We start from the raw sequence: 12,147 nt of genomic DNA, 5'->3' as shown, positions 1-12,147 counted from the left end.
ATTATAACTTATATATCTATCTATAAATCTATTTAATCTATTACTTATAATAGCAGTAAATATCTTTGCATCCTGATTTATTAAAGAAATGGGCGATAGGACTCAATCCTTTCTAAATCTTTATCTGGTTTAGGAATTAGGGATATCACCGTTCTATTCCATGCCGAAGGTACTTCCCCACCATGTAATATTCCATTGAATAATTTTTGCAGTCTTGGTATTATTAATTCTTTAAATTCTTTATAAAACTCAACAGGTAATCCATCCTCACCTGGAGCTTTCCCTAATTTTAATTTTTGTATTATTCCATTAATCTCATCTTGTGTTATATCTTCTTCCATCAATTCCTTATATGTTTGATCAATTTTCACCACATACTTTTCTAAATAACTTTGCAATTTTCCCCGATTAATTGGTTTCTTTGAATATAGATTCTGAAAAAAGTTTCTAACCACTTCACATTTCTCTAATTTTTTATAACATCTTATACCTCTATCATCTATCAAAACTCCAATTTCTCTCTTCTCTCTTTTATCTTTCGCCATCTTTGCCAATAATTTAGAATTTCTATTACTAAATTCAAAAATTCCTATTTAAAAATCTCAAATTTCTTTTACTAACTCTGTATCTTCTTCTATCATTTTATTTCTTAACATATTAAGCTCCTGAAGAATTTTTTTCTTTAGTAAGCAAAATTGATTTTCCAATTCTTTAATCTGATTTTATCTCTTTCCATTTTAATTTTATAATTTTTATATTTCCTACTTGATAATTTAATACTCTCCTCTAAACACCGCTTTCATCGCATCCCAAACAATTTCAAATTTAACCTCCCGTTATCATTTAATCTCCAACTTTCCTCCAATTTTTAAGTATCCATTTTTATCCTTTTCATTTTATACAATTTCTCGTCATATCTCCAATAGCTTCTTTTTTTCTCAAAATTAAAATCTAAGTCCACCATAACTTCTGCATGATCAGAATCTTTAAAAATTCCCACATCTACCTTATCCACATTATTCAACAAATCTTTAGAAAGAAAAATATAATCAATTCTAGAATATGTATTATATATCTTAGAAAAAAAAGTGTATACTCTCTCAATTCCTTTAACCTCTCTCCACATCAACCACGCCGTTTCAAAGCATCCACATATTTAAAATCCCCATTTTATTTGCTCCTCCACAGCGGGTGGGATTAGTGCTGTCTATTTTATCTCTGATTAAATTAAAATCCCCAGCCACAATTACTTTCCCTACACTTTCATTCTCCAAAATTTTGTTATTTTTCAAGAAATTCTCTTTGTTTTCATTCGGTAAATATAAATTAACAAGTGTCACTTTTTCCTCATTAAGATTTCCAACAATTATTACATATCTTCCATCTTCATCCAAAATTACCTTATGTTTTTCAAAGTACACCCTATCTGATATCAGTGTTGCAACTCCTCTAGCTTTTGAAGTTCCAAATGCTTTTCAAATATTTGCTTACCTTTTATATACATTCTATTTGAATCTTCAGATTTCTGATGGGTTTCTTGTAAAAATAAAATGTCTGGTAAATCCCTTTTAATCTTAAGCTCCAATCTTCTTCTTTTAATCTGATTCCCTGTACCCTTCACATTCCATGACATTATTTTTATAACTCCCATTTAAAATATAAATTTTTTAATCCTATCCCCGCATCTTCCTTTCTGTGCCCCCCACCACCCGACATTAAACTACCATATAAACAACAATAAGAAAACAGAAAAAAAAACAAACAAACAATAAAGTACAAACAATCTTCTTCCCCACATCCTCATCGGTTTCGCCTCTATAAAGAGAATGGGGGAGAGGGACGTGCCAATGCCCGGGCACTTCTTTCGGGCTGTCTATTTAAATTCATCACTCAAAAAAAAAAGATAGCGATGACCGCATTCAGCTTCATATTTTCCAAGACTCTTATCTGCTTCTTCTCCTACTGTATCCTCACGACTCTTCTTCTGTTCAACCAACACAGGTGATATTTCTTTCCTCTTTAACCCTTTGAGTCTTGCCTCCAATAGCCCTTTTTCTTCTTCTGAGATTGATGTTTCCACGTATGTTCCACCCATCTGAAGCATTTGATCTTTTATCTCCATTAAATCCTCCATCTCAATCAGTCCAAGCTCCGTAAATATAATAATGCATCTATATCTGGGGTGATTGTACGCATCCTTCCTTTATAAAAAATTTCAATTGTTGTGGTGGCCTCAATTGTATTTAATTCCATTATCTCTCAAAACTTTTGTAATTGGTTTTAAAAAAAATCTCCATGCCCTTTCTTCTCTTGATATATCCGGGAAGACTTGAATAGTCTTCCCTTCAAACTTCAAAGCATCTCCCAACTCTCTTAACTTGGCCATAACTTCCAACTTATCACCAAGATTTGCGAACCTGACAAGCACATTCCTGTTAGAACCATTTTGCCTTCTATATCCAATTCTAAAAACGCTTGCCAGGTCTGCTATTGTGAACGTAAGTTGCGTATCCAAATCATTAATCCATTTCAAAACCCGCTGTTTCAATTTATCTTCCCTTTCTTCCGAGATTCCTCTGATAACAAAATTATATTTCCTCATCTCTTCCTCCAAAAGACAAATTCTCTTATCTTGCTGCTCATTTTTATAAAATATTTTGCCAATTTGCCGATCTACTTTTGCCTCATGCACATGCAGCTGCTCCATTTCATCTTTAATCATTGTCATTTCCTCTTTTTGTTTAGCAAAGTTATCATCCATATCTTGCTTTAAATTTTGCACTTCGGATGTCAATTTAAATGTCAAATTATCTATACGCTCTGATAGTCCTGCTATTTTTTCCCCAATTTTATTTAAAGCTGCAGCAATTTGCTGCGTTTCTGAAAGTTGTTGAGTCATTTTGAAAAAAAAAAACAAAAAATTTCTCAAACTAGGATTCCAATTTTTCAAAGAGTCTTAGTGAAGATCAAAGGACAGCAGTCAAACCAATTTTACAGAGGGTCTTGATGAAGATCAAGGGACGACAATCTTTTAATTGAAGCGAAACGGCTTATTTGCACTCGTTAGTAGCTTATCAGTTACTTATGAGTCATATTCACTCCACAAAGAAACACAATTACCTCACAGCTTAATCAGCGCCATTTTTTCTCCACGTCGGCAGAGAAGAAGAAAAAAACAAACCAGCTTGAACTTCAAAACAAAGTCCTTTTTTTGTTTTCTGTAATATAAACCAGCTATTAATTTCCTCTCAAAAGAAAAATAATAATAAAAATTATCCACCTAATAAAATCTTCTTCAGCCAATCAGCCAGTCAGTCCAGCACAAAGATCGATCTCTTCAATTAAAATTCTTCTCATTAACAAATTCAGTCTTTGATATTCCTTAGCCTCAGCATTTAACACAGAACACGATAATTATAATAAGGAAAGCAAAAGACAGCAATTTATTCCAAACTCCTTGTGTCTGCCAGTTCGGTCATCCCACGCAGTAAAAACTCCTTAATTCAAGCAGTTTCAGATGACCTACCAGTTTTAAATTCAGTCTGCTGGGCTATTAACACTTCCACTTCATGATTTATTAACTTTCATCCATAACGGTGCATTCCAAACAGCATTAATCCTCATAAATCTTCATTATTAAGCCCTGTGAAGTGAAGGAAAGGTCCTTACCCCACCACGGTCATGGCCACGCCCCAAATGGTATCTATTTTAAACTACTAGGTGGGCAGGAGCTGAGGCAAGTAACGGGAGCTCAACCCATCAAACGGAGCTTGGGTCTCAAACCTGGGTGGTCAGCTCTCCAGCTGACCTCTGTCTGAGACCTCACACCCCCTTTATTAGTGACCCCTAAATTCCCTCTGAGAACAAGTGATTCCACCCATGTGTCTTCGCATCAGCACTCTGCGTCCTTGCAGTTGAAGACAAGTAAAAATAAAACATTTTAAAAGTGTGAGCTCTGCCACAGAGAAATCATAGATTTCTATTGGCATCAGTAGGATTAATATATCTTCAGCTTGCAAGCAAGAAGGCAGGGACTCAGCCCCTTTCCCCCTGGACATGCCTTTGATGATTTTTTTTTACAATCAGCGTAGTAATTGTCCTTGTAGCAATTATCATCTGTTCAGTAAAACTACATTATTTCACTATCTTGCTTCCTCTTATCACCACACACTTTGTGCTCACCACCTTATTTGTCCTTGCAGCTGGTACAATTGGATGATTTATCATGTTCTCACATTCTTTCCCAGGAATATCATATAGATATGAAAAAAAAGGCAATCTAGCCTAGCCATTTTGATACATAGATCAAAATGGCTTCACTTAAACATAAGATAGCTTCCTTCACAAAACATTTTACACCTGTGATCTTTGCGCAAGACAGGTGAACCAAAGCATACAAGTATATAAGGAAGACTCCCTGATTAATTGCCATGCTTTGTGCAACTTCCTGTTCACTTACCTTTTTATTGACATTTAACCTATTGATTAGTATGTTGAGGAATCCAGTTAGATTCTTAGGTGGGAGCACGCAAGCAAAGGTATTTCTCCAAAGGCAGCTAATCAGCAAGAGGAAATATGATGATATGGAAGATTAATGCTCTTTCGGTCACTATGCCCAATTTCTGTAAGAGGATTGTATCATGGTGAAATTGAAAAAAACTAGCTGAGTCATTTCCACTTTTTTTCCTTGGGGTGACATGATTTGCTAACTAGTAAAAGCCAAAATGGCTGGATTTCATCCAAGGTATAGCCAGGATCTGCACCTAATATGTTGCCAATCCCAATTTGACATTATAGGAAGACAGTCGTATTTATCTTTGGTGGCAAGAATCAGGAATCTAGTAGCCTCAACAGTGCTTTTTTCTTTTTTTCCAAAAGGCAACTGGACTCTTTTCTTCCTTGAGGAAGAAAACACTTCCCTTCTCATCCAGGAAACTGGTAGCTTTTTTTTTTCAATTATTCAATTTTATCAAAAGATACAAGGCATAGATCCAGCTTTCAGATGCCTTACATCTACAGTACCTGCCACTAAGACTGGTTGTTGTCTTTCAACAAACAAAAATGCTTATTCTTTCCACAGCTATGATGCCGAACTCTGTAACAGCCAGATGAATGTGCTGGTATTAGTGCTCTATGGGGGCATATAGATGACCCATCCAAAAATAGCTGAACCAAAATCTTGAACTGGTAATAGACTGGAAGATGGACACAAAACCAAAATTCAATTTTGACCCAATAGACGAGCTAATAATCTGTGCTTTGTCTATTTAAGAATAGAATAGAATAGAATAGAATTTTTATTGGCCAAGTGTGATTGGACACACAAGGAATTTGTCTTGGTGCATATGCTCTCAGTGTACATAAAAGAAAAGATATGTTCATCAAGGTACAACATTTACAACACAATTGATGGCCAATATATCAATATAAATCATAAGGATTGCCAGCAACAAAGTTACAGTCATACAGTCATAAGTGGAAAAAGATTGGTGATGAGAACTATGAGAAGATTAATAGTAGTGCAGATTTAGTATTGACAGTGTTGAGGGAATTATTTGTTTAGCAGAGTGATGGCCTTCAGGAAAAAACTGTTCTTGTGTCTAGTTGTTCTAGTGTGCAGTGCTCTATAGCGTCGTTTTGAGGGTAGGAGTTGAAACAGTTTATGTCCTGGATGTGAGGGATCTGTAAATATTTTCACGGCCCTCTTCTTGATTAGTGCAGTATACAGGTCCTCAATGGAAGGCAGGTTGGTAGCAATTATTTTTTCGGCAGTTCTAATTATCCTCTGAAGTCTGTGTCTTTCTTGTTGGGTTGCAGAACCGAACCAGACAGTTATAGAGGTGCAAATGACAGACTCAATAATTCCTCTGTAGAACTGAATCAGCAGCTCCTTGGGCAGTTTGAGCTTACTGAGTTGGCGCAGAAAGAACATTCTTTGTTGTCCTTTTTTAATGATGTTTTTGATGTTAGCTGTCCATTTTAGATCTTGCAATATGATAGAACCTAGAAATTTAAAGGTTTCTACTGTTGATACTGTGTTGTCAAGTATTGTGAGAGGTGGAAGTATGGAAGGGTTTCTCCTAAAGTCTACCACCATTTCTACGGTTTTGAGTGTGTTCAGTTCCAGATTGTTTTGGTTGCACCACAAGGCTAGTCGTTCAACCTCTCGTCTATATGCGGATTCGTCATTGTCTCGAATGAGACCAATCACTGTTGTGTCATCTGCGAACTTCAGTAGCTTAACAGATGGATCATTGGAGATGCAGTCATTGGTATACAGAGAGAAGAGAAGTGGGGAGAGCACACAGCCTTGGGGGGCCCTTGTGCTAATTGTACAGGTATTTGATGTGATCTTGCTTAGCTTCACCTGCTGCTTTCTGTTTGTTAGGAAGCTTGTGATCCACTTACAAGTCTGTTCCGGTACCTGTAGCTGGTTTAGCTTAGTTAGAAGAATGTCTGGAATGATGGTATTGAATGCTGAACTAAAGTCTACAAAAAGGACCCTTGCATAGGTCTTTGGAGACTCAAGATATTGTAGGATGTTGTGCAGAGCCATATTAACAGCATCATCTGTTGATCTATTTGCTCGGTATGCAAATTGCAAGGAGTCTAACAGCGGATCTGTGATGGTTTTCAAGTAGGAAAGCACTAGCCTTTCAAAGGTTTTCATGACTACAGATGTTAAAGCAACTGGTCTGTAGTCATTCAGTTCCTTGATGGTGAACTTCTTTGGCACTGGGATGATTGTAGACCGTTTGAAGCAAGAAGGAACATAGCACATCTCTAGTGATTTATTAAAAATATGGGTGAAGATGGGGGCCAATTGGTTGCACAGACTTTTAAGCAAGAAGGAGTTATCTTGTCTGTGCCTGGAGCTTTTCCTGGCTTTTGTCTGTGAAATAGGTCCTGCACTTCCTTTTCTGTGATCACTAGGGGTTGTGAACCCAATGAAATGGGATCAGTTGTAGGAGGCTTGGCTGTTGTTGGTGTGTCTGAGATGGGAGTTGTGGAGATAGGTGGCTGTAGTTTCCTTTCAAACGTGCAGTAAAACTCATTCATATCATCTGCGAGTTGTTGATTACCTTCAGCCTGGGAAGGAGGTTTGCCATAGCCGGTGATATTTTTAAGAGTTTTCCACATGTTTGCTGGTTCATTTGCTGAAAACTGATTCTTTAGCTTTTCAGAGTAGCTTCTTTTTGCTGCTCTGATCTCCCTTGTTAGTGTATTTCTGGCCTGATTGTACAGCATTTTATCACCTTTTCTGTAGGCTTCCTCTTTGGAATGTCGAAGCTGCTTAAGTTTAGATGTGAACCAAGGTTTGTTGTTACTGTATATTCGCAAGTTCCTTGTAGGTACACATAGGTCTTCACAGAAGCTGACATATGATGTTACAGTATCTGTGAGTTCATCCAGGTCTGCAGAGGTATCTTCAAAAATATTCCAATCAGTGCAGTCAAAGCATGCCTGCAGCTTTAATTTTGCCTCCTCCGTCCAGGTCTTCACTGATTTAATTGTTGGTTTTGTGGTTTTAAGTCTTTGCCTGTAAGCAGGTACAAGGTGAATCATGCAATGATCAGAGTGTCCTACAGCTGCACGTGGTAAAGACCGATAAGCATCTTTTAGTGTTGTGTAGCAATGGTCTAGAGTATTCTTGCCTCTGGTGGGACAATTGACATGCTGAAAGTATTTTGGTAGCTCTTTCCTTAAGTTTGCCTTGTTTAGATCTCCCAAAACAATGGCCAGTGAATCAGGGTGTTTGGCTTCAGCCTCCATGATTTGGTCAGCTAGAGTTCGTAATGCCTTGTTTACACAGGCTTGTGGTGGGACATAAACAGCAATTAGAAGAAATGAGGAAAATTCATGAGGCAAATAGTATGGTTTGCAGCTGATAATTAAAGTCTCTAAATTGTTGTCACAGAATTTGTAAATTATTTTAAAATCTTGACACCAGTTGCTGTTAATATATAGGCATAAGCCTCCTCCTTTCTTTTTACCAGATGTTTCTGGAACCCTGTCTGATCGTTCAAGCTGAAACCCTGGAATGTTCAGGCTGCTATCTTCAATTGATTCATTTAACCAGGTTTCAGAGAAGTATAGGACTGCTGAATTGCGAAAATCAGAATAGTATTTGTTTAAGAGGAGTATTTCATCCATCTTATTTGCAAGTGGGAGTTTTAATGCGATTTCTTAGCCTGTTTAAGATCCCAGATCGTTTACCTCTCTTCCTTCGTTTCCGTCATTTGGTTTTTTTAGTAATCCATGGCTCCGTGGGAATTGCCTCCTCCTGTGTTAGAATCTCCTCCGTGTTTGTAAAGACAGGCGGGGTGAGATCAAAGAAAGCTGCTCCTTAAAGAAATATTGCTTAATTTTTAGCAGATGGTCTCGTGAGTAGGAAATCCGTAGTGAGTCACAGAGAACAATTAAAAATAAAGAAACCATTAGAGAGCATTTCACCGAGGCAGCCTTCGTTGGCGCCATCTTGGTTAGAGAAACATACCAAGGTGGAGAGATCAGCCCTCTTCTTCTCTTTTCAGAAGAATTGGCTTCATGGGCTGGGATTGTTTCTGACACCAGCTTTGTCCAAGACTAATTGGCATGTACTGTGGTGCTGGAGAAGACTCCTGTGAATCCCTTGGACTGCAAGGCAATCAAACAAGTCACTCCTAGAGGAGATCAACTCTGACTGCTCTTTAGAAGGCCAGATCCTGAAGATGAAACTCAAATACTCTGACCACCTAATGAGAAGGAAGGACTCACTAGAGAAGACCCTAAATGCTGGGAACGATTGAGGGCAAAAGAAGACCGGGACGGCAGATGAGGTGGCTAGATGGAGTCACTGAAGCAGTCGGTGTGAGCTTAAATGGACTCCGGAGGATGGTAGAGGACAGAAAGGCCCGGAAGAAAGTTGTCCATGGGGTCACGATGGGTTGGACACGACTTCGCAACTAACACCAACAATAATTAGCATGTGCAGAATAAGCTCCAGCACGGTGTTTCTCATCCTCAGCAACTTTTAAGGTGTGTGGACTTCAATTCCCAGAATTCCCCAGTGAGCCATAAACACTGTTCTAGCATTGCTAGCTGAAGCTGTTGCATCAGTTGCCTTCTTCTTAAATAAGACAGTGGACAAAAATCATGTTTTTTGATATCCAGAACTGACTGGTACATTGCAGGATATGCTATCTTTGCAAGCAACTTAAAAATTGTATCTGCTAAACTATTGATTGGCTCTTGGATATGATCCTGATATTCTAAAGGGAAGTTCATACTGCAAGAGTGTCACAAAAATTTGTGCTGGGAATGCTGGGAATTATAGTTCAGCATAGCACTCAAGGGAGGCTGCCTCAGACTTTTTACATTTTTTATGTTCCAAGTTTGAAATTGCTTCACTGTGTTAATTTGGTGTTGGTGTTATTAGTGTTGTTATGTACATTTACAAATACATTTTTAGCCCTGAAATGCCTCAAATGAAATGAAATTTAACTTAAAACAGTGTCTATCAAATTTAATCTAGAACTTTGGTACACTCTGTTCTTATGGTATTATGTGCCCAGAATCACCCCCATCTCACAATCTCCATTCTTGGTGGGACTGAGAAAACTTCAACTATTTTGATCAATCTTCCCAGGTTTGGGGTTACAGAAAATGTCATAGCAATAGTACTTAGACTTACAGTATATACCACTTCACAGTGCTTTACAATCCTCTCTTCATTTGTCATATGCTGGACAAATGAAGTAACTGGCAAAAGCAAAGAAACAGGTGTGACAGGCCATAACAGATTTATAGTATTTTATCCAGTTTGCCAAAGTGGGGCCATTTCTGGAGCTTTGGATGGCTATAAAACTGCAGCTTTGGCACCTTCCATCAAGAAAGCCCATGGCTTTGTGCTCAGCATGTTCTGAGCTGTGTCCACAGCCTGTTGACAGGAATTGACCAGGCAGGTGCAAAGGAAAGCACTTGATTCCCATTGGTTGGGCTCTCCTGGGCTAATGAACCTCTCCGCCTAATAATTAATATAATGACAAGACTATCCCATAAGTCAACAGACGGGGAAAAAAATCAATGCAAACTACACTTTCCATTGGCAACTCTGCATGCCAGTGACGACTTCTCAGCTCTTCTGAGAAGAAAAAACATTTCCACCCTAGAGAAGAAATAGCATTTCAAAAGGGGGGGAAAATCCCTTTTGTTAATTCAGTTTCTCTGGAAGATTCATCTCTGGTCCTTTTCCCACAGAGGCTGCAGCTAAGCCACCAGTCTTGAGGTAAGAAGAGCAAATATAGAATCCTTGAATTTTCTGCTCTCCACACTTTGCTGAAGGCTGTAGATCCCAAAAATATGACAAATGACAAAACGAAAAATGCCCTGTAATGATTGTTTGGAAATATGATCTGAGGATTTCTGATCAGTATATAGGAATCCTAAAAACCCTTCCCCACACAACACTCAAAGAAACCCGCACTCTAGCTACTTGGGCAATTTGGGATCTCTAGTGACTCCTGCAAGAAACAATAGCTTAAAGCAACCCAACACACAGAGTGTTATTAACAATGGAAATTCATCTTAAATGGATCTGGGCTTTTGGCCAGAAGGTGTGGTTTAACATCTTAAACAAAAGGCTTAAAGCTGTAATTTGGGTAGAGTGCTTTGTTTTTAAAATACTATTTATCTATTGCCTCAATCCTCATGGGCTCAAGGTCATGCGTCTCCTCAGACTAAGTCTAGCCAATGGCAAAATATCATAGGCAGATTGTGGTGAAACTTCAGCTTCTAGAGTAACTCTGTGGTTGATGTGTGTTTAAAGATGCATAGATTTGGAATTAGAGGGGTCATTCGTAGCTCCATACTTAAGTAAGTATGGCATCAACAAGCTATATAAGGTCAAAGCTGCCTGTGCCAATTTCTTTTTTCTTTCTTTTTTTTTTCCTTTTTTGGTTTTTGCATTAGCTGATTTACAATAATATCACCTCCATTTGTATGCAGTGTTAATGGTGCTGAAAAAGAAGAATAACTGGAAGAGCTGCCATCTAACATTGATATTTTGATGGTGCAATTTATTATTTGTTACTTGTTTTGGTTATTTGTTACCAGTGGTGGGATTCAACCGGTTCTCTGCCCTAATGATTTCTTCCAACAACCAATTCACCAAAGTGCTCAGAAAGTTAATAACTGGTTCTCCCAAAGTGGTGCGAACTGGCTGAATCCCACCACTGGTTGTTACTCAAGGGCAAAAACCAAACACAGAACTGCTGGAGTCTATGCATAATTATAATACAGTACCGTGGCTCCAGGAGCTGTCCCTTCTCCTATATGCCTGCATCATCCTATACTGAGCAAAATGGAGATAGAAGGGTTTTTTAAAAGGGTAAATGTCACTTTGCATGTTTGAATGACCTGAACGGTAGGAGAAGAAAAACATGGAAGAGTTGTGATTCAGACTTCACTAGCCATTCCTTCATTGTTGATAGTGGCAAATCTTTCCATCTTTGTGCATACAATAATTTTAAAACAGTTTATTCTTTTTTCTGTTTTTTTTACCATTTTTCTGAACCCTCAGCTTTTTCTTTGACTGTTTGTTTTTCCTTTTCTTTTTCTAATTTCTTATTTTATAGCAGTTTGTATTAGTTTTATCTTCCTTCAGAAATATTTAATAAAAGAAAGGTGAATCTGGACACATGACAGTAGTTATTATACACAAGTTGAAGAGTTTGGCAGCATGGTTGTTTTAAAAAAATTAAATGTACAGCAATATATTGCAAAATGTCTTTTAAAAAGGACTACAAAAAATTAATCACAGCAATTGTTGACATTTATGTTGGCATTCAAAAATATCTAAATTTTAAAAAAATACAAAGCAGCTTATTATGCTTTCAAAAATAGGTATGTACCTCTGGCTTTTAATTCAATACAAATAGAAGATTATGGATTGGACTGAGATGTCTTGGCACCAACCATCATTTCAAGTAAAAGTGAATGAAAGAGGAAGGAAGGAAGGAAGGAAGGAAGGAAGGAAGGAAGGAAGGAAGGAAGGAAGGAAGGAAGGAAGGAAGGAAGGAAGGAAAATCAAAGAGTTAAAAAGCCCCAGACAAATCTCTTTGTTGTTTTAATAAAGTCTGATTCAAATACCCCTGAAAAAGTACCCCT

Source organism: Ahaetulla prasina, chromosome 2, assembly GCF_028640845.1.
Source record: "Ahaetulla prasina isolate Xishuangbanna chromosome 2, ASM2864084v1, whole genome shotgun sequence".
Lineage (NCBI taxonomy): Eukaryota > Metazoa > Chordata > Lepidosauria > Squamata > Colubridae > Ahaetulla > Ahaetulla prasina.
Note: the sequence above shows the minus strand (reverse complement) of the source record.